Source organism: Melanaphis sacchari, unplaced genomic scaffold, assembly GCF_002803265.2.
Source record: "Melanaphis sacchari strain LSU unplaced genomic scaffold, SCAv2.0 Contig32_pilon_pilon, whole genome shotgun sequence".
Classification (NCBI taxonomy): domain Eukaryota; kingdom Metazoa; phylum Arthropoda; class Insecta; order Hemiptera; family Aphididae; genus Melanaphis; species Melanaphis sacchari.
In genome coordinates this window covers 2,667,652-2,690,360 of record NW_020271199.1, presented here as the reverse complement: position 1 = coordinate 2,690,360, position 22,709 = coordinate 2,667,652, and the positions used below count along the sequence as shown (strand labels likewise).

At 27.8% G+C, this 22,709-nt stretch overlaps 1 pseudogene; it reads left to right on the top strand.

Moving 5' to 3' along the window:
* Nucleotides 1-11,078: 11,078 nt before the first annotated feature.
* On the top strand, nucleotides 11,079-22,362 carry LOC112596631 (annotated as a pseudogene).
* Nucleotides 22,363-22,709: the final 347 nt, after the last annotated feature.

The following is a 22,709-nucleotide window of genomic DNA, read 5'->3' as shown; positions in this document are numbered from 1 at the left end:
TCTGGCTTCCTTCTGTTAATTTGCATATTTTGCTATTTGCATATAGATCGATCTGTGTGACTGTGTCTATAGTTTATGTAGTACATTCAACGCAAAAATATGTTAGTTCAAATCGTCCATATTTATTTTCCGTGCGAAACAAGGAACCTATATTTTAAATGTATTTAAAAAACGTATTAGCAACACCTCATGTAAAATACTTGACTATGTTATACTTAAAGTAAAATTAGTAAATAATAATGTATAATATAAATGTTATGGTTTAAAAACTAATGTAATGAATGTATCGTGTGTTGTTATTTAATAAATCTCAATCACGTAGTTTCAGTTTTTACAAGATACAGTACTCATAAAAACAAATATCAAGAAATCAAATTCTTATATAATAATAATAATATATTATCTGTATATTGCAGACGTCATTAGATATTCAATAGTAATACAAAGCAGAGAACTGGCGTTACCATTAATAAAAATTATCATATGGAATGAAAAGTTTTTAAACAACTATAAAGACGTAAACATACGATAATTTCGTCCTTTATATAATATAGTATCGCTATCGGATTATAATAATTTGTTTTCTAAGAAAAAATGATTATAGTCTTATCTGCACAAAACAAATTTATTTAACGACGCATGTGTTATATATTCTCATCGATGTCTGTCAGACGTCAATGATGTCATTCACTATCTTTCAATTTATTGCTGTATGTACATAATATATATAATGTATGCATAATAAAAGTATTATATTAATCTAGGCGATACGGCGGTGTGTAACGAACAAACACGAGTAATCGTTTTGTAATAATAATTAATAAATATATATTTGATTGATTAATTCATAATGTATTTTGTGGTTAAATTTTCAGAACTTATTATAATATCGTATCTCGAATAATTATTACTCTATGGTTACGATGGATTGTAGCATTCATAATGAATAATGATATAATATGAACTCAACCGTTAAATTAATCACGCAGATATACACATTATATAATATATATTTATGGTATTTTGCCATATTATCACCGGTGGCTTTATATAATTATTAATGATTATAAGTACAAGTAAGTAATAACACGTATATACATATTTTATACATTATACAGGCATACTGGTATATTACCGATGTTTTTATTCTACTAGATAATAATTAATGATAATATAGTATGACTTAAAAATTAATTAACACATTAAATTATCATTTATTTTGATTCGATGTTCATTCGAGACAATTTTATCATCGACATTATAGAACATACTTAAGAGGATACAATCGCGTTGTCTCCGTCTTGCAAACGTAGAACACAGTAACAACTTTTTCACGCGGGAAAGGATTTTCAATCTGTAATTGAAGTTAAGCAACCAAATATTCATGCTAAAAGTAAGAAGATTTTGGAACACTGTTTTTAATTTTTCGATATCAGAATTACCAAAAAGTTATTCAAGTTTGAAAAAAATCAATGCATTTTGATACGGTAAGAAATTTTTGTTGTATTAGTGATATCAAAAAATTAAAAACAATGTTGCGCAGCCAATATTTTCTTTTTATAGTGTAAAAATTAGATTGTTCAACTTTGGAATACAGTCCAAGTGATTCTCGCCAGTGTAAAACAGTTTTTTGTCAAACGTCATTTGATTGTTTTTACTGTGATCATACACAACGCGTGTTATTTCAAAAGGCATTCCTTAATTTTTTAGTGGCTTATGTATATGTTCGATTATTATAACATTTATAACAATTTTATCATTATACTCGTAGTACACGTTGAATGTGTAGTCTATTCTTCTATCGTTACCATACTCATATTATAGGTAATGCAATAATATACTTATTATATTATGGTACATTCATGACGTATGATATTATGCACGTTTACTAAGTTTGCAGTACAGTATTGCACTATAGATAGAAATATTTATTATAATAACTAAGGTATGGATTTAAAATTTATTTGAATAAATTCAAATGCAATTCAATTGCAATATCTTGCATAAAAAAAGCCCTTTTACTTTTAATTTTAAAATTAAAAAAAAGCAAAGAAAAGTATTCATTTAAAATTGTATATACGTATTACTGTATTAGTCATAAATAGAGCACATATTTTTATACACTAAAAAGTATCGAAATATGTCATATAATATACAGTAAAAATCATAAAAATATGCAAGAACATTTTTTTTATTTATATAACATTTACAAATTAAACAATATACAATAATCAATTACTTAAAAAAACTAAGTATATAAAAAATTTTCGTTTTAATATGCAATATATTTCGAATTTTGTAAAATTATACAGAAATGTACAAATACAATTTTACCATTAGATTCAAATTCTTATAATTTGTGAAGAGGGTTTTAAAGGGTTTATTTAAGTTATAACTGTTTTTTCCTATGATATCTAAATATATTTCATGAATTTAATTTTTTTTATGATCCTAACTTTTTGTTAAAAATTATTTATACAAGCATATGAGATGCTTTGCAAAATATTTTTATTTATAATTTTTCCTGTTAACCAGGGTTTTATTTCTTGAATTGCTCTTGTTGTCTGTTTTTCAATATTTTTTGTTCCAAAAATTGTCTGTATAGAACGATTTATAGAATAAAAATTCGATTGACACTTAATTTATTTATATAGATATTTTTTAAATTCTTACTCTGTGGTCTAGACTCTAGTTATTCATAAAACTTTATGTAACTATACTTTTAATATTTATTTTGGGAAGTACTATTTTCATAATTATTGATTTTTGCAAATTGTATATAAATAACAAAAACATTTTAAAATAAATCTTGTTGTCGATTGCATTGCAAAACATACCTAATAGTTTGATAAACATGTCAAAACGATAGAAATTATAGTTACTTAATAATTCTAATTCAAATTGTAAAATAATAATAATCACCAACATAATATTACCATATTATGATGATGGAACTTATCGTATTCTGAGATACACCAACCAAATATAATTAAACATTTATATTCTACTCTATTAATGTTTTATGATTTAATTTTGTTCCTATCAGTTACATCATATTTATATATGTTGATATATTGTTGAAATGACTATTTTGTTTGTTTTTATTTTCATTTATTAATAACTAGCTGACCCGGCAAACGTTGTTTTACCAAAAAGTTTTTTTAAATATTATTTATTTCTCCAAAAAATAACAAAATCGAAATCCTATTGAAAAGAAATAATAGGAGCGTAATAAGGTTGTTAATAAAATAATAATAATATTATACATGGATGGATAATTTTTAATTTGTTTTTTTACTATGACAACAAAAAATTTAAACAATTAATTAGTAAGTTAGCATTTACTTTTTCTAATAATTTTTTTTTCGTAAAAACCTTTTCCTGGCAATTACGAACAATTTAAAAAAAATTTGAGCCAAATCGGCCCAGCCGTTCTCAGTTGATGAATTGTTATACATTTTTGGCTCCATTTATAAATATATATATTTATGATTTAAAAACATAACAAATAAAAAGTTTAAGCTTCAAATATATATTTCAGTGAACTTATTTCTAGTTTCGTGTGAAAATTAAATCCTTTATTTAAATGATAAATTATAATATCTGGTGTTTAACTTTTTACATTTTTAAAACCAGTATGTCTAATTAAATTATTTAAATTTTAAATAAGTTCATAAAGGTAATTTAATCGTTCTAGAATAACAATAGCTTTCTGTAATAACATCACATTAAGTAAACGTTTCTAAATATTTATACATAAATGATGATCAAAGCTCGTAATAGACTAACTATACTACTATAGGGTTATAATTTATATACAGCCTATTTCTTCTATAGTTGGTTATTAGGACGTATAGAACTCATATTATTAATAATTATAATGAGGCAATAGTATTATCGGTTGGTAGAATAGTAAGAGAGGAAAAATAACGCGAAATTGCAGTCTTGATGTAAAGACATTAAAAGCGATTGATGGCAAAACCGTAAGTGGAAAAAATCATACGGTTTGATTAAATGCGTTGAATTGGAAACAAGTCTGGCCCTTTCGATGTTTATTTTACTCTTTGTTGTAATAAAAAAAATAACAACTATATAATAATATAAACACTCGTGTGTCGAACCCTCCATCGAACCATCATGATCGGTCGGCACTCGACATGACCGAGAACGGTATAATATTATTGCTCCGCATACCGTTTATAACGATAATAACAAATATGGCTGCACAACAGTTGCGCCCTAAAGATAATTACAAAACGGGTCAAATCCGAATTGCAGTTCGGGTTTTTGTACCTACGTACGTTACATCCTAGTCGAGGCCTCGGTTTATTTTGCGTTATTGTATTCGAGTTGTAGTCTAATTAATATTTATCCTTTTAATAGTATAGAGTGATGAGACGTGTTCACCTATAATAATATTATTGTTGCCCGTTTAACGAATACTATGTGGACTAACAATATTATAGCTCGAGGCTTTTCGTTCAAAGTTCAACGGCATGTTCAACAGCGCAAGTTCAGATACTTCGGTATTAATCGATGTTTTAAATAAAAATAAAAATGAGATACCTATTTGAAACCATGAGAAATAGTAACTTGTCGTTTAAAAACTTGCAGAATAAATAATATATATAGAACCTTTCACTATTCCAGCGCCTTAATGTTCTGTAATATGACATAATCGAAAAAAAGGTACTCGTATAGTATGCAAGTATTCTACCTATCAACAATTAAGTAGGTATTATAGGTGCCTTACTATCTGCTAGATCATTAAAACTTAATGCATTGCTGATGATTATTATTCTAAACAACTTTAAAATAGGTTCTGTATTTTATAATATACTGTTATATGACATCTTAGTATGTTGTTTTTAAGTCGTCCCAGCAAAAGTAATGATTAAATGTCGTCGTCTTGGCGAATATTTACCAGTTAAAATTGACATTTATATAGTATTTGCATGATACCTATTGTTATTTACTTTAACGAATCAAATCACAATCAACTTTATAATTAAAATATTAAAATACTAAAATATTACAACTGTTTAAATAAATATTTTTATTTCATAACATTTTTTTATCAACATTTTTAAATTACTTGTACACAATGTCGCAGTATTTTAATGATAAAGCATACTACAGTAGCGTATCTATGGGGATATTCGTCTCCATGGGCTGTATAATATGTGTGTATTGTTTTTAGTGTTTTTTTAATTATTTTGAAATTTTTCTTCCACGAAGACATAAAGTAGGTAAGTTAATATGATAAATTGATAATTTGATCAAACACATACATATTATAATTTTGTATCTAAGGTCGAATCTGATCAAAATCTATCTAGGAACTACTGCTTTTAATTATTTATATATACTATATTTCTTTATGCTTATGTTATACTGCTATAGACTAAGAACATGGTACGATCAAAAATAGACTAAGATTGCTTATGTGAGATTGCATTGTTACGTATAATATTTACATGGAAATCAGTACACCAAATGATGATATATCATTGAAAAATACTTTCATATGAAAAATCGGTAGGTAGACTTTGTGTTATAAATATGCATTAAGTTATATTGAAATAAATAGAAATTTTTTTATTTTATGTATTACAATGTTATACTTTACAAGTATAAAAAAGCCCGATAGCCCGATTTCTGCACTGTCTATCAATGAAATTATTGTAGCTATAACGTTACTTTTTTGAGTAATTTTCTGGTTTAAGAGTGGATGAAAATATACTTCGCAAGTCCGAAATTTTACTGTTCCAATTCCTTGTAAAAATGGAGAGGAAAATGAATTTTAGAATAATATGGAACTATAATAATATGCACGTATGATTTCGCATATTCTAATGTAATGTGATCTAATAATCAGTATAGACTACAAGAAATCAAGGATGTCGCAATAAATTCGGAAGGGATTTCTTAACCGCGGGACGCGTCTACAGTATTATAATATTAGCAGTCTAATAATATAATATTATAGCGATTCGGCGGCGGGGCGGGTTGTTTGTGGATGGCGAGGTAGCGAGAGCCTCTCCGCGTGACGTCATTCGGTGTAGAGACGATCCGGACTGCCGACCGATGGACAGGCGGGGAGTAGTGCGCAATGTCCGCGCGTGCGCGTTACGTCGCGTACTCGCGACGGCTTTAACATATTTTATGTTATTATTTTTCAATGAGCGTATGTTATCATAAACACGCAACAGCAATAATATTGTCGTTCGGTTTACTTGCGGGCGGCCCTCGACGCGGCGGTACTTGTTGAACGCCATTGTTGTTTGTTGCCGCGAATTCAGTGTCATCACTCGGGCGGCGCGGGTGGGGTACGTCCACTGGGACCGGCCCGGCCACTCAGCGGTAGTATTTTATATGGCGATTCCAAATTATTTATAAATTGTGCGTTTAGGTTAGGTTATATATTTTTTTCATATTTTGATACAAGTCGCGCATATTGATACGCGTAATTTTTCAAATCGCATATTATATACAAGTCGATAAGTTATTCAATATTGCTTGCGTAACGTCCCATATTTTATGCCGATACTTATATTACTGAAGGGGGGGGGAGAGAAGGTGGCAAACTGGATCATTATTTCGGGTCAACATTTTTTTCCTGGCCAAATATTAACAGGGGACAAATAATGTAATCATATGTACGTTAAAAATATATTAACGATAAAAAAATGGTACGAAATTTAATATAAATATAAATATACACATTACACATATAGCATAAATATAAATGTACTGCCAACTTATAGTTTTACTATTTTTTTTACATTATTGTGTTTTTTTTTTTTTTTTTTGTCGTAAATTTACTAGTTTCTCTGATTTTGTCTATAATATTGTAATGTAATAATGTAAAAATAAAATAAAAAGAGAATGCCATTATCAATCATAATTGAGAAGACCTAAACAAAGCCTTGAGAATAGCTAGGTCTGCATTAGGAAGACCTGAATCTGGGATATACTTCCTTACACTTAAAAGTGCTGGAAAATATAATCACTTACCTGATAAAAATATTAAATTTATGTTATTATCTTTTTCCTGATCTTCGGAGTGCTCTCAGGGTTATATAGTTGAAAATTTGATCAACTATACCTTTATACAAATTAAATATACGGTCTATAATAATAATATGGAGTATATGTATTACGTTAATGCACTTTACCTGATTCGCAGCAGTGTGAAAGTCACACGTCCTGCGCCCCATTGTAACCAACACGTGTCGATTTCTTTGTGACCTTTATAATGCGAGTCGCTTTCATCAGTGATGAAAAAGTTATATTGGAAGTAACCGTTATATCTGTGCGCAAAAACTTGACCATTATTAATTTATTATCTTTAAGCTATACAATGAATGATATATCAGCATAATATAATTACAGTAGTCTCGCTAACGCAAACAAATAAAATAAAACACGAGTCTATGTTATATTACGACATTGTTTGTGTTTCTGCGATAAGTGTGTGCATCGGCGCTTTGTATGCGGTGGTGTTGTTATTAGTTCTTACTTATTACGAGTATAAAAAAAAATGATTATAGTTTATAAATGAATCTCTATACAGGCTATCCGCTCGTTTATATTTGTATGTATATTTCGTACATAATATTATACATTGTTTGAACGAAATATAAAATTGCTTATCAAAAATTTATTATTTGATCATTTCCTAATACTATTATATTATCGATAATAAATTATGATAATGATACTTAAAAATTAAAATCACACAAGCAGATGAACTATATACTTATTTATACTATATTATACATATTATATTTTTATTTTATTACTTATTTTGTATGCTTTATTTTTAATTCCTAAAATATTAAAATATTATCACCCATTTAATATATTATTGTAACGGGTCACCGGGATTTGTCCTTTTGTTCTACCTAGCCAATCCATTGGTCCATGTTCATTATTGCATTTAATTATTATGACGAATATATTATATAGGTACTATACAATCTCTTCATGTATTGTCATGTTTATGTTGGTCGTAGGTATAATTTTTTGAAAAAAAAAAAATATAAAAACAACCGACTTATAAATAATAAAATTGATATTGATTTTGGTAGTTACAAGTAATATTAAATTTAACCTCCTAAATTAGAAACAAAAAAGTTACAAGTTATACAAACTCTTAATATTTGTTAAAGAAGAATTTTAATTTTACCTCCCTTTGAAAAGTTTTGCATGAACTCCATTCAAAAATAGTTTATTCTCGTATAAAAGATAAGTTTTAATCATGGTATTATAATGTCTATATATTTAACCAACCTTCGAGTTTTACTATCTTCTAAGAATGTTTACAATTTTTTATTTGTTTTATACAAATTATAAATACACATTGTCTTAAAATATTGACGTACTAATTAATAATTACATTTTCAAAAGTCTGAATAGTTTAACGTTTAAGTAACTTAATTAGGCTAAGTTTCATTCTGTGTTCGTGAAAATTGAATTTCTATCCGTTCCCAATTGATGAAATAAATAATAATAAAATATGACTTATAAAATAAAATTATATATAGAGCAAACGAATTATTTTAATTTTTTTGCAAAACCTCTGATATTTTATATTGAATTATATGTAGGTAGCTTATAATTTAAAATATACCGTGAAACACTGATAGTAAAAATAATGAAATAAATATGTGTTATTATTTTTCAGATTTGTATTGTAGAATATATATTGGATATTGGGGAATATAAGTTCGAAAAAGTAGATGATTTTAAATACTTAGGAGTGGACATCAACAAGGATGCAAATAGCCATGAGGAAATAAAGATAAGATTAGCAGCGGCAAACAGATGTTATTTTGGATTGGTCCCGCTATTTAAATCAAAGATATTATCATGGAAGACAAAAATAACCCTTTATAAAATACTAGTTAGACCTATAGCTTTGTATGCATGTGGGACGTGGGCCACTACAAAATCGGATGAACTAAAATTGGCCACCTTCGAGCGGAAGATATTAAGGAGAATCTATGGTCCAAAAACAAACAACGAAGGAGAATACAAAATAAGAACAAATCAGGAGATCCAATACCTATACGGAGAACCGAATATTAACAGAATTTTAAAAAGTAGTAGGCTAAGCTGGGCCGGACACGTGTGGAGATCAGAGGGGCCAATTGGACAGGTTACGAAATGGAAGCCAAATACAAAAAGGCCTAGAGGACGTCCTAGACAAAGATGGAAGGATAGAGTGGTCAAGGACTTGAGGGAACTTGGAATAGAGGATGGGGAAGAGCTGGCAAGAGACCGAGACAGGTGGAGGCAAGTGGTTGTTGCGGCAATGGGCCTGAATGGCCTGTAAACGCCTTAAAAAAAAAAAAAAAAAAATTGTAGAATATATAGTACGCCAAGTGCAGATATATTATTTATTGTAATTATACAGCTGAAATAATAATGTAAAAATGAGAATAATGAAGGAGGATAAATTCGAAATTAGAAGATTTATGATAATAACCTTGTATTGATTATACAACAAACAAATTTCGTGTTTACTTGCATTTAAAATATTAAATGTGTGAATACTGATATTATTCAAAACCGATTGTAGTTCTACACTATGGTATACAGTAGACGCCGCTTATAAGACTTAAGGATATATATAAGGTTCAGTCGCTTATTAGACTCAAAATCGTCTGGGACGGTCCGGACGTATCCAAATACATTAAAAAAAAAATCGGTTTTAAGACTCAACACTTCGGTTATAAGACTCAAATTTCGTAAAATAAATAGTAGAAAATAAACTTTTTTGGTTATAATTTACAAATAAATTGGTTTTGAAAAATGAAATAATATTTGTGTTGATTATTTCTAGTTTCTGTTGGTACCTTATAAGTTATAACGTATAATAATTTTTATCGCAGATAAAAGTTCACATTTATCGCAACGATAATTATAACGATTATAATTTTAGTTTTTTTTAACGGGATTATTAAATTTATTCAATAATAAAGTATGTAATATGTAAAATGTGTTAATGTATTAAAACCAAAGCAAAATATGTAGTAAAATAAAATTTATAAATACGTAATTAATTTTTTTTTTCCACTTCGCCTATAAGATTCATTCGGTTATAAGACTCACTTTGTGCTGGTCCCAAAGTGAGTCTTATAAGCGGCGTCTACTATAATATAAATTTAAACATTTATATGGAAATCCACGTATTTTAATTTCCTAGAAACGCTGACAACCGTACAAAATCCGGGTATTCAATTAAACGTTTACATAACATTTAATAATTACCTATTACAGCAGCATGTTATTCCTTGTGGGTCATAGGGCATCATTTCAATTATTTTATAAGTCAGCCAAATAAGTAACAGACAAAAATAAAAATTAATCGGGCCAATATGTGTAGATTGAAAAATCAATACCTATATAATAATCACTATTGTTTCATTATCATAACTGCATCGAAATTAATTAATATTTACAATAAATAAGTTGAATTCAAAACTAGTGTATTTTAAATATTTAACTACTTTCGAAAACCACAAAAATGACTTAATATTTTTCATTAGATTTTAACATTGAATTTCGAGTAACTACAAATTTAAAAAATGTGTAATTATAAATATAAAATAAGACATTTAAGAAATTTAAAAGTAAACTATAATCAGAAATTAATAGTAGTAAGATAAAAGTTAACATTTAAACAATATTGCATAATAATAAAATAGGTAAACGATTCAGTAAACAAAAATTTTTTTAAGATGCAAAAATTATTATCAACAATAAATTATCTAGATATGCATCTTCATTTTGAAATTTAAATATATTTATAAGTCTATCATACTTTATAAATTTAATATTAATTGGTTGTTTATTCGTGGTCTTTGACCAATAAATAAATGAGTTACATCAATAAAAAATAAAAATACAAAATATTAAGATTTACGTGTATAGAAATAAGTATAGGTATAAATAAAAAATAAAATTATTTTTATAAATTTTAAAATAAATGTAATACATTATTATTTTGTAATATTTACGATTTGATTTAAATATTCTTATGGGAGCTTAACTTCCTAAATTACGCCTACATGGGTATATCATTATTATCGCAAGTATATGGTATAATAAATACAAACTATTTATTAATTATTTATTTAGCTTGATCTGCAGTTAATTAAAAATATAATTTGAATGATATTATTAATTAGCTTCTTTCATATATTTCAGAAATAGTTTGCAGAATCTTTAACCGAAGATTTAAATTATTAATACAAAGATTAATTAGGAATTTTAAGCATGTTGTTATTTATTTATCTGAACTCAATACCGTGGCCCAAAGATCGTTTTGCAGACAAATAATAATTTATTATAATATAAATCAAAACTTATGTTTAAAAAATTATTACAGCCGTATCAAAATTCAGATGAACTTGCCTAACTATGACGTCATGTTCAAAAATAATATATGACTTTAATGATGATATAATACGGTATCAGGTATATTTTGTATAACAGATTCATAGGTGTACAAATATTATTAAATTCAAAATTACATAGAGTAGTGCTTTATTGTGAGCTCGTATCGAATATCCGCCCAGTGCTCGTCATTTTTCATCCGTAAACAGTAAGAGTAGGTTTACGATATATAATATATATAAGACATAAGTATTAAGTATATTATAAAGTACCAATATCGTGCATAAATATAATAATATATTAAATTATATGTTTTTAAAAATAAATATTTTATGAGTGCAGATCGAATAGGTACTTATAGCTATACGAAACACGATACTATGCATACGATACCGAGTTCAAATTACAATAACTGTACAAAAAATGAATACGCACATTTTGAGGCGTAAAATTTATTTTATTCTGCTCTTTGTAAAATAAAAAAAAATATTTCCTTGTATGAGTGATGAGCTTATTATATGTAAAACGTTATAAATTATTATTAAATATATCCATTTATTATTATAATGCACTAGTTAATATGTAAGAAATTAAGCATCATGGATAAATATGCGTATATGTAAAACATACTATAAGGGTAGTTAGGTATTAAGTACGGATAATTAAATCTCTATTATAAAATATTGGGATCAATTTTTTTTTTTTTAATGCACTCGGAATATTATTTTGTTATATTGTTGTTGGAGATCCTCGGAAATTCCCCATTTTTTTATTAAAAAAAACCTGAATAGTTAGACATATTATGTTTAATTAAATAATTAAAATATACCAAATTTACTCGAAGAGAACGATCATCGCAAAACAAAAGTGAACATTTTCGAAAGAGTTTTCACTTGCATATGGATTTTAATGATATTGAATATATTGAGTCACTTTTTTGAAGAAGTCGTTTATACGTAAGTCTTAAAAAAAACTCGATGTGGATGAAACTACATAATATATATATTTAATATTTTAGTACCTATTTATACGAGTTGAAAATAATTTTAACTATAATGTAGAGTTTTTTTTTTTATATAATATTCAATACCCATTGAGTAAAAATTATTGCGACTTGGAGTACAACATTTTTACAGTTTTTAAATTATTCATTATCTGCCTACATAACTATTTATATATATTTACATTGTACAGCTATCAAAAACAACATGAAATATACATTATTTATAACGCCATACTGCGAAAGTTAATATTTTTACATAAATATTATAAAATAATATTATCATATTTCATTTTAAATGTGTACATTAACTATCTAGTGGTAAAAGTAGGCACGTTTTCAAAAATTACTTTTAAAAGTTATCTTTCAATAATCGCGCCACATCAATCGGCCACTTAGTAAATGGATACGTCTTTAAATGTATTTTAATAGTTACATTTTAATTTGTAAGAACAAAGTTGTATAAATAAATCAGTATAGCAAAAATATCGATGTTTGTTATGAACCATATTGTTTTTTAAAAATAATAAGCCTGTTTTATTTAATTTTTTTTTAATTGGCGGATAACACAGATAATATTTTTTTAATATTGTAGTGTAAAATATTTTAGTCGTTAGGAATAGCTTTATACAATACTATATGCTATCTAAATGTAATTTGTTTCATCTTATAAATATTTTCAAAATACATTTTTAATTTTAGGTAAGCTAATAATATTAACTTTATTTTTTCTCATAACAATCATGATTGAAATTTATAAAAACACTATAGAATAACAAAAATAAAATAACGACGCTTTTCGTTATTTAAAATTTCACTCGCGAAGACTAAAAAAGTAAATAATATAAAACTTGGTAAGATTACGTGTTGCGCCTCCCGAATCGAGGCATTTGATTACTTATGAATATATTGCGTCATTTATTATTTTTTCGATCTATAAACAATACCTTTGTGGCTTGTATTAAAATTTAAAAAAAGTTTCTTGGCAATTTCCTAAAATGTTGATATCTCCCGCCGAAGGATTACGATCAATAAAGAATACGAACATTATAATATATTGTTGTTCAATCTACATTACTACCTACATTATAAGTTATTATTCATTTCCTGTCACATTATCGTATTTAGAATTCGGAATAATTCAGACGTTAAAATAGTTGTGCGTTCAAAGTACCAGATTTTAATGTTATTATTATGAACATTTGTAACGATAGTATAATCATAAATTATAGTATTGAATTACAAAATAATAATATTTCATAAGATATCTTTGTACTAGTTGTTTTACAAACAATAATCAAATAAAGACGATAAACCGTAATTCGAATTAAATATTTCGTGAATATTGCGTTTTCACATAGAACATAGAAACATAATGTTTAACGGTACCTATATTGATTTTAGATAAGTAATCAGTGACGGCGCTAGGGGGGGGATTTCCGTGCAAATACTCGGGGCCCCGTGATCAAGGGGGCCCCCGTGTTTAATTATTTGTATTTCATAATTTTATGGCACGCAGAGAAAAAAAAAATTATTTATTTACAATTTTTTGTAAATAAGTAATAAAGCCAATACGCATAGTTTGTAATCATACAAGAAAAATAAAATCAATATTTGTACTTGAAATACCAATTATAGGCTATAAATAGGGCTCGAAAGTTGATGCATTTTGCATTTTTTTTTGGAACTTTTTACACGATACTCTCCTGGCCACAAATCTGTTTCATAAACATGTGAATCTAAATAACTAATTTTTATTTTGCATTTTTTTGCATTTTTTGGTGTTTATTACTTTTTAAATCATTTTTCCACATAAGTTATTTTTACTGATTTCACACTAGTTCATTTCTTATCGTTTCTTGTTGACCATTATGCCGATAACAAACCACAGACACTTATAAAACAAATATTTTTAATTTTTTAATTTTCCTATTTTAAGGACATTTTTGTCATTTTTATGTCATATTTTGAATTTTTTAATAAAATAGAGTAAAATATTTTAAAAAAAATGTATTTTTTATTAATATAAAACTAATATTTGTAATTTTTTTAGGTCATTTTTTTAGGACATTTTTTGCTATTTTTATGGTCATTTTTTATTGTTTTTAAGGTCATCAACTTCCGAGCCCTAGCTATAAAATATAAATTATAATTAGAGCTGGAATTTTAATGCAAAGGCATCTTTTTTTCTGGTGTTTTAAAACGTTGGTCCGTAAGTACAAAATGTGTTTTGGGTGATACTGATTATTTTAAAATATATTTTTTTGCATTTTTTGCATTTTTTATCAAAATTAAACTAAAATGCATTTTTATGACATTATTTTAACGTTTTTATTATGACATTATTTTAACGTTTTTAGTGCATTTTCTTAGTTTTTAGAGCATTTTTCACGATTTCTTCTTAAACGAACGAACATTTTTATGATTCACAAGAGACTTTCGGCAAACTGCCGACGGTACGAATATTAAATTATATACATAGTGTTATATTCCGTTTTAATTTGGTTTTTGGTTCGGTTGTTTGTTTGGTAGTGGGTCTTCTCGAGGAAATAAATCACAAATACAGTTTTGGTCATTAAATTACTTTTATTAATTTATTTAATGAATAACCTTAAATTTTACACTGAAAGACAAACGTCTTGTTAATACTACGGCTTGTGAACGACTGACTTAAGAAAATATGCTGGTGACGGATGTTACACTTCGGATACTTCTAACCATCCCAGTCACTTCAGCAAGCGCAGAGAGAAGTTTTTCTAAGCTAAAAATTATAAAAAATTATCTCCGTAATCAACCAAGAAAAGCTTTGTGGGTTGTCTATGATATCTATTGAAAAGTCAATATCGGATACAATAAATTATGATAAATTTATAAATGACTTTGCTGCAGCAAAATCAAGGAAAAAATCATTTTAATTATCTTGTTGACATGTACACATTTTTTATATTTTATTAAAAACAAAATTCAAATACCCTTTAATTATATTTATTTTAGTATAATTTAGTTTACACACTACATACATTGACACAAAATTAATAAATAAATATATATATATATATATATATATTATTTAGCTAACTATTTTGTATTATTTTATAACTTTAAAAAGTCAAATAAATATAATTTTTTTTGTTATATATGATTTATTTTGATATTATAAGCTTCATGATTTTTTAAAACCAACTATGAATCTAATATATATTATGTATATTTTATAAAAAGATACATTTAATAAACTAATAAGTAGTAGAATCAATAAAATTATAAACAAAAATATGTTAATTGTCATAAAAACGTTTTAATTTTGATAATATATTAATATCTAATAAATTATAAATGATGAATAATAAAATAAATCTCTATTGTTAACTAGTAATTGGTATCTAAAATGTGTCTAAAGACTATCAGCTATTATATAAAACAAAAGATTAAGTGTAAGTATTTAAATATTTACCGTTTACTTCCATAATCAGCAAGGGCCCCACCAAAAATATTGCCCAGGGCCCCAAAATACATAGTGCCGTCACTGTAAGTAATTTAGATGAAGCTCTATTTTTGAGGTGTTAGAACTAGTTGGTTTCGTTTACGTCATCAATAACATTACTAATTACTAAGGATCGTAACTTATTGCACTTAAAAAGTACTAAATATGCTTGCACTTTGTACTCATAATAGTAAAAATATGCCTTATTTTTTTCTATTCTCACAATTTTAATAAAATACAAATGTTTTATAATTTGTAAAAATTATTTATTAATAAAAACAGGAAATTGTATATTAACTAAGGATTTGAAAAACATATTATAATAATACACCTATTGAAAACTCTCAAAATAAATATACATTATAAAGGCTGCATACGAATTGCGTCCCAAAATATGAAAATATAAATGGTGATATATTATAAGAGTTGCGTCCACGGTTTTCTCGTTACATCTACGAGTTGCGTTCCGGTTAATAATTGATTAATTGGCTAATAATATACATATTTTCCTTCCCGATTTTACAGATTAAGGACTGTTATTTATATAAATGGTGTATAAATGGCAATGTAATAGTTTATTTTTTTCACTGAACATTTTCACTATTTTAAGATTTTCCATTGCAAGATTAAATAAATATAAATAAAAATATGATGATTTGATATGGAATGTCGAAGTGTGACTGATGTTAACATGAACAAATAAATTACAAGCTGGTATTTACAGATAATATAACTATAATCCAGATTATCTACGAGTTTATCACCAAACATTATTGTTAGTGGCTGAAAAACGCGTGGACGCAACTCGGTTGTGTCGTGACAAAACTATGGACGCAATTCGGACAAAATATAATTCATGGACGCAATTCGAATGCACCGATTATAATAAATATTAAAATTTTTTATTGTCAAATTTGTAAATGCCATTATAAAAATATCATTAATCATCAAATATGCTCTAAAAAAAATGGTAAAATTGAAAAATATGTTCTCAAAACTACCTACATAATAATACTAAATATGCGAAAAATATGCACTATAAACTTTTAATATTTTTTTCGTTGTCGTGAAATTAATTTCAAGCTTATATGACAATAGGCTGTTCAACTGTGTCTGTTCAGAATCGTTTTACATAACCAATTCTCATTTAACTCATAATTTGCATTTCAGTAACCTACTTATAGATATATTCGATACCTACTATAATACAGCAAAGAGGTTACCTAATTTTTCACATTTTTAAAATTTCAGAGCTTGCAAACGTTATAATAACGTTATATTTGACAAAAACCGATAGGGATATGTAACGTAACTATAACGGAAAACGATAAACATAAATAGTTAAATAACATAAAACAAAACATAACGATTAACAAAATGTATGATATATCATACATTAAGCCATAACGGCTTATATCACTCAAACTCGAAAAGGTACGGGCCCTAGGGCCTGGTGCTGGTAGTCCATAGACGTGACTAGCACACATCGGTCCACGTAAAGGTTGGCGAGAGCCTATAAGTTTTCCAGTGGCCCAACTAGGATTTTTGGGGGGGGGGGGGGGTATCAAGCAAATAATTTAATCAAATAATTATTTTATTGTTTGATTAATCTAAATATTATTATTATAATGTAAAATTGAATTATAATGAAATGTAAAAATAAAGGTGTATACAATGTGTATACTGTTGTAACAAAAATAAAATAACGGTATTTTAGAAAGATACGACACGGTTCAAGGGAAGAGAGTCCGGACCCGGGATCCTCCCCCCCTTATGGTTGCGCCACTGAAGTGTTCACTAGAATATTACTAAACTATTATTTTAGGTGTAATTTAAAAAATAAAATATTATTTTTAATAATGTTATCTTTACTAGTTTACTATATTATAATATTTAGTCACTAATGATTTGTTTTTCTGTAGTGAGTTCCGCTTACGCGGGCCTTACATTTGCGCAAAGCCCTGTACAGGTACACCGATTGCACTGCCTTTGCGCCGGCCCTGGTATTTATATTACTGTGATGTGTATAATATTTAAATCATTAATTGTACACAGTGTTTATTTAATTTTTAATGTAACCGCTTAAATTATAGTATTTCGTTAAATTATTAAAAAATGTATTTCGTACTTTTACGGTATAATATACATAATATTAAGTATATTATGTATTTATATATAGTACGCATACATACAGCATACACACGCACGCACAGCTGCGAGTACACAGCGTAATCGGTGTTACTCTATATTAGTATTAATTTTGACTTATGCTCTAGAAAAAACATTTTATAAGTACACAACAGAGGGTTGGAAATAGGTGCTATGTAGGTATAAATAATATATTATACCTACACATCTACGTGTAGGCGCAGGTGATACCTAGAAGGTCAAAAATCGAACCGTCGATGAGACGAAAACCAAAGTTAAGTTCAAGCATACGGGTTCGCGATTGGCGGGAACAAGGAATGTGAGGGTGGCAGTATTAAGACGAGCAGTATTTCGCCTTTTCATCATATTACCATAATATTATATTATATTTAATATTGTAATTTAAAATGAAAAGGGCGACGGCGGCGGCGGCGGCAACGGCACTAGCGCTAACGTAGAGGTGGGATCTCGTTAAAACGGCGTAGTGTTTTTAGTTCTGTTCAAACTATCCGACGCGTTGTTGACCACGTATACCGCACGTGTCGCTGACGACCGTTCTGTTCTCTGCAAACGCCGTGACACTCATCACGTCCGTTCACACTGTTGCGCTGCATTATCGTCTCGTTCGAATTCGAATTTCTCGATCGCCTTGCAAGCGCCCGCGTTGTAATAGTTAATAATTATCCATACCGCACGTGTAGTTTGGATTTTCGATTAGGCGCCCAAAAATAAAATCGGGACTCGAAATGGAGTTGAGCGAAGTAATATTCAAAAAAATTTTCATGAATGATTTGGAAGGTCTGCGCAGGATATTCACCAGCCACAACATCAGCACATGGAATCTAATGGACAGACGCGGCATGGCTGCGATCCACTACGCGTCGTTTAGGGGCAACTTCGAAATCGTCAGCTGGCTCTTGGCCGAGGTGAGTACCCCGAGCACCCCCTCCCCCCCTACAATTATTATAACTGACACCACTACTACCACCACCGCCATCACTACCACTCAATACGGACACGCGAATAGCGTGTAAGAGTAAAATAAATTGCGCGCCAAAAACATTTTATTATTGTTGTGTCATTGTAACCGGTAGATAGTTTGTTAGTTCAAAAACGACGATTGTCCTCGCATATAAAGATAGCGTTAGATGATATCTTAGGTACTCACGGAATCCACGCCATGTGTAAATTTTAATTTGTTTCATTCTCCAATAATGTCATATTCTACATTGTTATCGTATAAAATTACATGCATAAGGATATATTATGATTTGTCATTGAATTTCAATTAATTGCCAGATGTATACAACAATAAATTCGAATTAGGTTTAACAATAAAATGTTTTACCAATATTAATTATTACAAGTCAAATTTAATTATATTAGATTTATTTGAAAGGTTTGCTCTAGTAACAATTAGTTGACTATATATTATAACATCATAAAATAAAAATTAATGTAGAAAACTATGTATAAACTTATTAAGCATTAACATTTTAGATATTTACATATCATATCTCATCACTACCTATTCCTTAGAATACTATATATATATATATACTTATATTACTGCGATACACTTATTTCGTTGTATACTTACCTATTTATTGTGTCTACATAATATAATATTTGTTGTGTCCAAGTGGTCTGGTCAAGTTCCAAGGCACTGAAAACTAATGATATTTATAAAATATGTATTATATTATAAGCAAAATACTAATAACAAAAATATTTAAAAAAAAAAAAATGTTCACTTTAATATTTTAAAGGTCAAATAAAAATTTAATTCAATACTTTTAAAACTGTTAATATAGACAGTATCTATATTATACAGATTCGATTAAACCTTTGTATCGTATATTTTTTATACTTAAATAGTTAAATGTGACAAGAGTACAAGATATAATCATCACATCATAGTAACTTGGATAAAACTTTGTATTAGCTGACTCAAACAATCTATATACACTGACATTTTCATACTTGTAACGCGGACGGACTATTGTTATTAATAAATACTAACATATTTTTATTTTTTTCGTTTAAAATTGACAACTGTTTGACTCGTGCTCGGCATACAATTCGAACAATCATTTTATGATTAACTAGCTAAATTACCTGACTTCGCTCGTGTGTAGTTTGTGCTTTTTCAAAATGACTGTAATGACAAATAAAATTAAATTGTGAATAATAGATCATTCGTAGGAGTATTTGATACAACCTTTTTTTAACCGAATTTTTTAATTAGGGGGGGAGGGGTTAAGGTTTAGGAATATACCAGAGATGGGCAACTCAAAATCACTAGAAAGCCACTTTTTAGAAAATTAAAATTTAGTGAGCCAGAACCTAAAAGTAAAAAATAAGGTCATTCAAAATATGCATTTTAATTAGAATTATTTTGTTTATAATGTAAAAGTATTTGAACTTCATTATATTAACCGTAGCCTAATTTACTGAATAATTAAAAATAATTAAATAAAAATCTATGGGGGGGGGGGGTTACAATACCTCCCCTGGCTACGCCACTGACTGATATCGTACTTTCTTTCTACGTTTCAGGGTGCCGACGTTAACCTTGGAAAACACAAGTATCCGAATTCTCCTTTGCATTTTGCTGCTCTTAACGGTAGTGTGGAGGTGTGCAAGTTGTTGTTGGAAGCTGGCGCCAGGAGACATGTGACCAACAGCATGGGCCGTACACCGTCACAGATTGCTACCGATACTGGTATGTATACGCATTATATGAGTAATACACGGTTGAAGCCGATTCGTCTTGTTTTATTACTGTGATGTGATTATGTTTATGCTCAGGGAATTATCAATGTGCTGCATTGATCAACAATTATTTGCCTAAAGAAGAAGTAATGTGTTACACAATACGGGAATCTGCTGAAAGCGAACCAACGTTGTCGACCGAATTGGCCGAACTCTTGTACAGATTTGTTATGATGGTATTAATAACTAACGAAAACAATATTGTATTATTGTGAATAAAATGTAACTGTATACTTTTCAGACTAATATCCATCCTGTGAAAGTGGTTTATGAATTGCCTCTTGTTTTTTTGGCTGATGATAACGCATTAAAAATTTTTAATGTGTTGCATTTGATGAGCAGACTTGAATTTGAAAAACAACATGATACAAAAGAAATGCTGTCTTTCAAATTTCATTATTTGGCTACTATTTTGTTCGAAATTGCTAATCCCGAGTAATTTACATTTAATATAGGCAATAAGTTTATGTATCTATTGAATGTTATAATTGAATGTTATTTATTTTATTCACAGCGACACTGCAGATAAAAAACCAACCGTCCTCAAAGATGTGTTTCTTCAAAAAATTGCTAAGAGTGATTGTTTTTTTGAATAATTTTCTTCATGGGTGCATTGTAAGGTTCTGTTTCAAGGATTCTACACTTTTTAGAAGAGTAAGAATTATTTTCTGTAGTTAAATTTTATATTTGCTTTGAATAGTTAATGATAGTTAATTTCATATTCAAAAATTGAAAATTTCAACTGCATGATAATTGATGACCTATTAGTTACAATCATTTATAAAAATGAATCACTTCTATGTATAATTAGAAATACTATTGCTGTATTTAAAAACAAAAATTTATTTAATTTTATTTTTAATCAAATTATTTGCAACACTTTAATAATAATAATGATTATAATTAATAACAATAATAAATGCTAAAATACATTAGTGTATTTGCGTATAATAATAGCTCATATTTCTAATAAATATTAAATAAAATAATGTATAAATGTACCTACATAATTTTATATATTTTAAGTATTTTATTATAAATTACTAATTGGTTATTACTTATTCGTAATACATTATATGATAAAAGAAGTCACATGTATTTTTTTTTTATAAATAAAAAATCTTTTTAAGCTTTTACTTTCCTGAATTTTACTGTCAAATAGTTAATTATGATTCAAATGATTTAATAATGATAAATTTGTTTTATTCTAGATGGTATCTTACATGACACAAGGAATGGATAGTATGCCGCCTCTTGAAATTATATTATTGGTGATTGGAAATAAACGTATTCAGAGTACGGGATCAGTCGGGAAACCGATATGTGGTGCATGCGAAGACATTAATGTTTCAAAAAAATGTCCCAAATGCAAGACTGTGCAATATTGCAGCCGTGAGTGTGTACACATTCATTCAGCCATGCACAAGAAGGAATGTAAACAAATACGTGAGGAAATGAAAGCTTCGCAATCATCTGAAGAGACTTCTATTTTAGCCAAATGCTTATCCAAACTGGGATTCAAATGAAGTGAAATAAAAACAATTGGAGAAACATAATTTAGTAAATATATTATGACATAAAATAGTAGATGGTTCATTGGTTTAGTTACATTTATCTTTAGCATTAAGATTAACGTGTGTAAACAATATATATTAAAAAATTTCATTTCAAGAGTATTTCTGAATTGAGCATAATAAATATAATATAGACATTAGACACCTTTAACCATATTTTAGTCACCAATTTATCTTATGTCACTATTAAAACTTATAATCATACACTTATGTATTTGTCAAACATTTTAAACTTGATCTGTAATTGATTTTAAAGTATTTTTGCAAATTAATCCAGCTTAAACGCGCTTTCTTCAATTTTTGTTTAATAATAACTATTTAA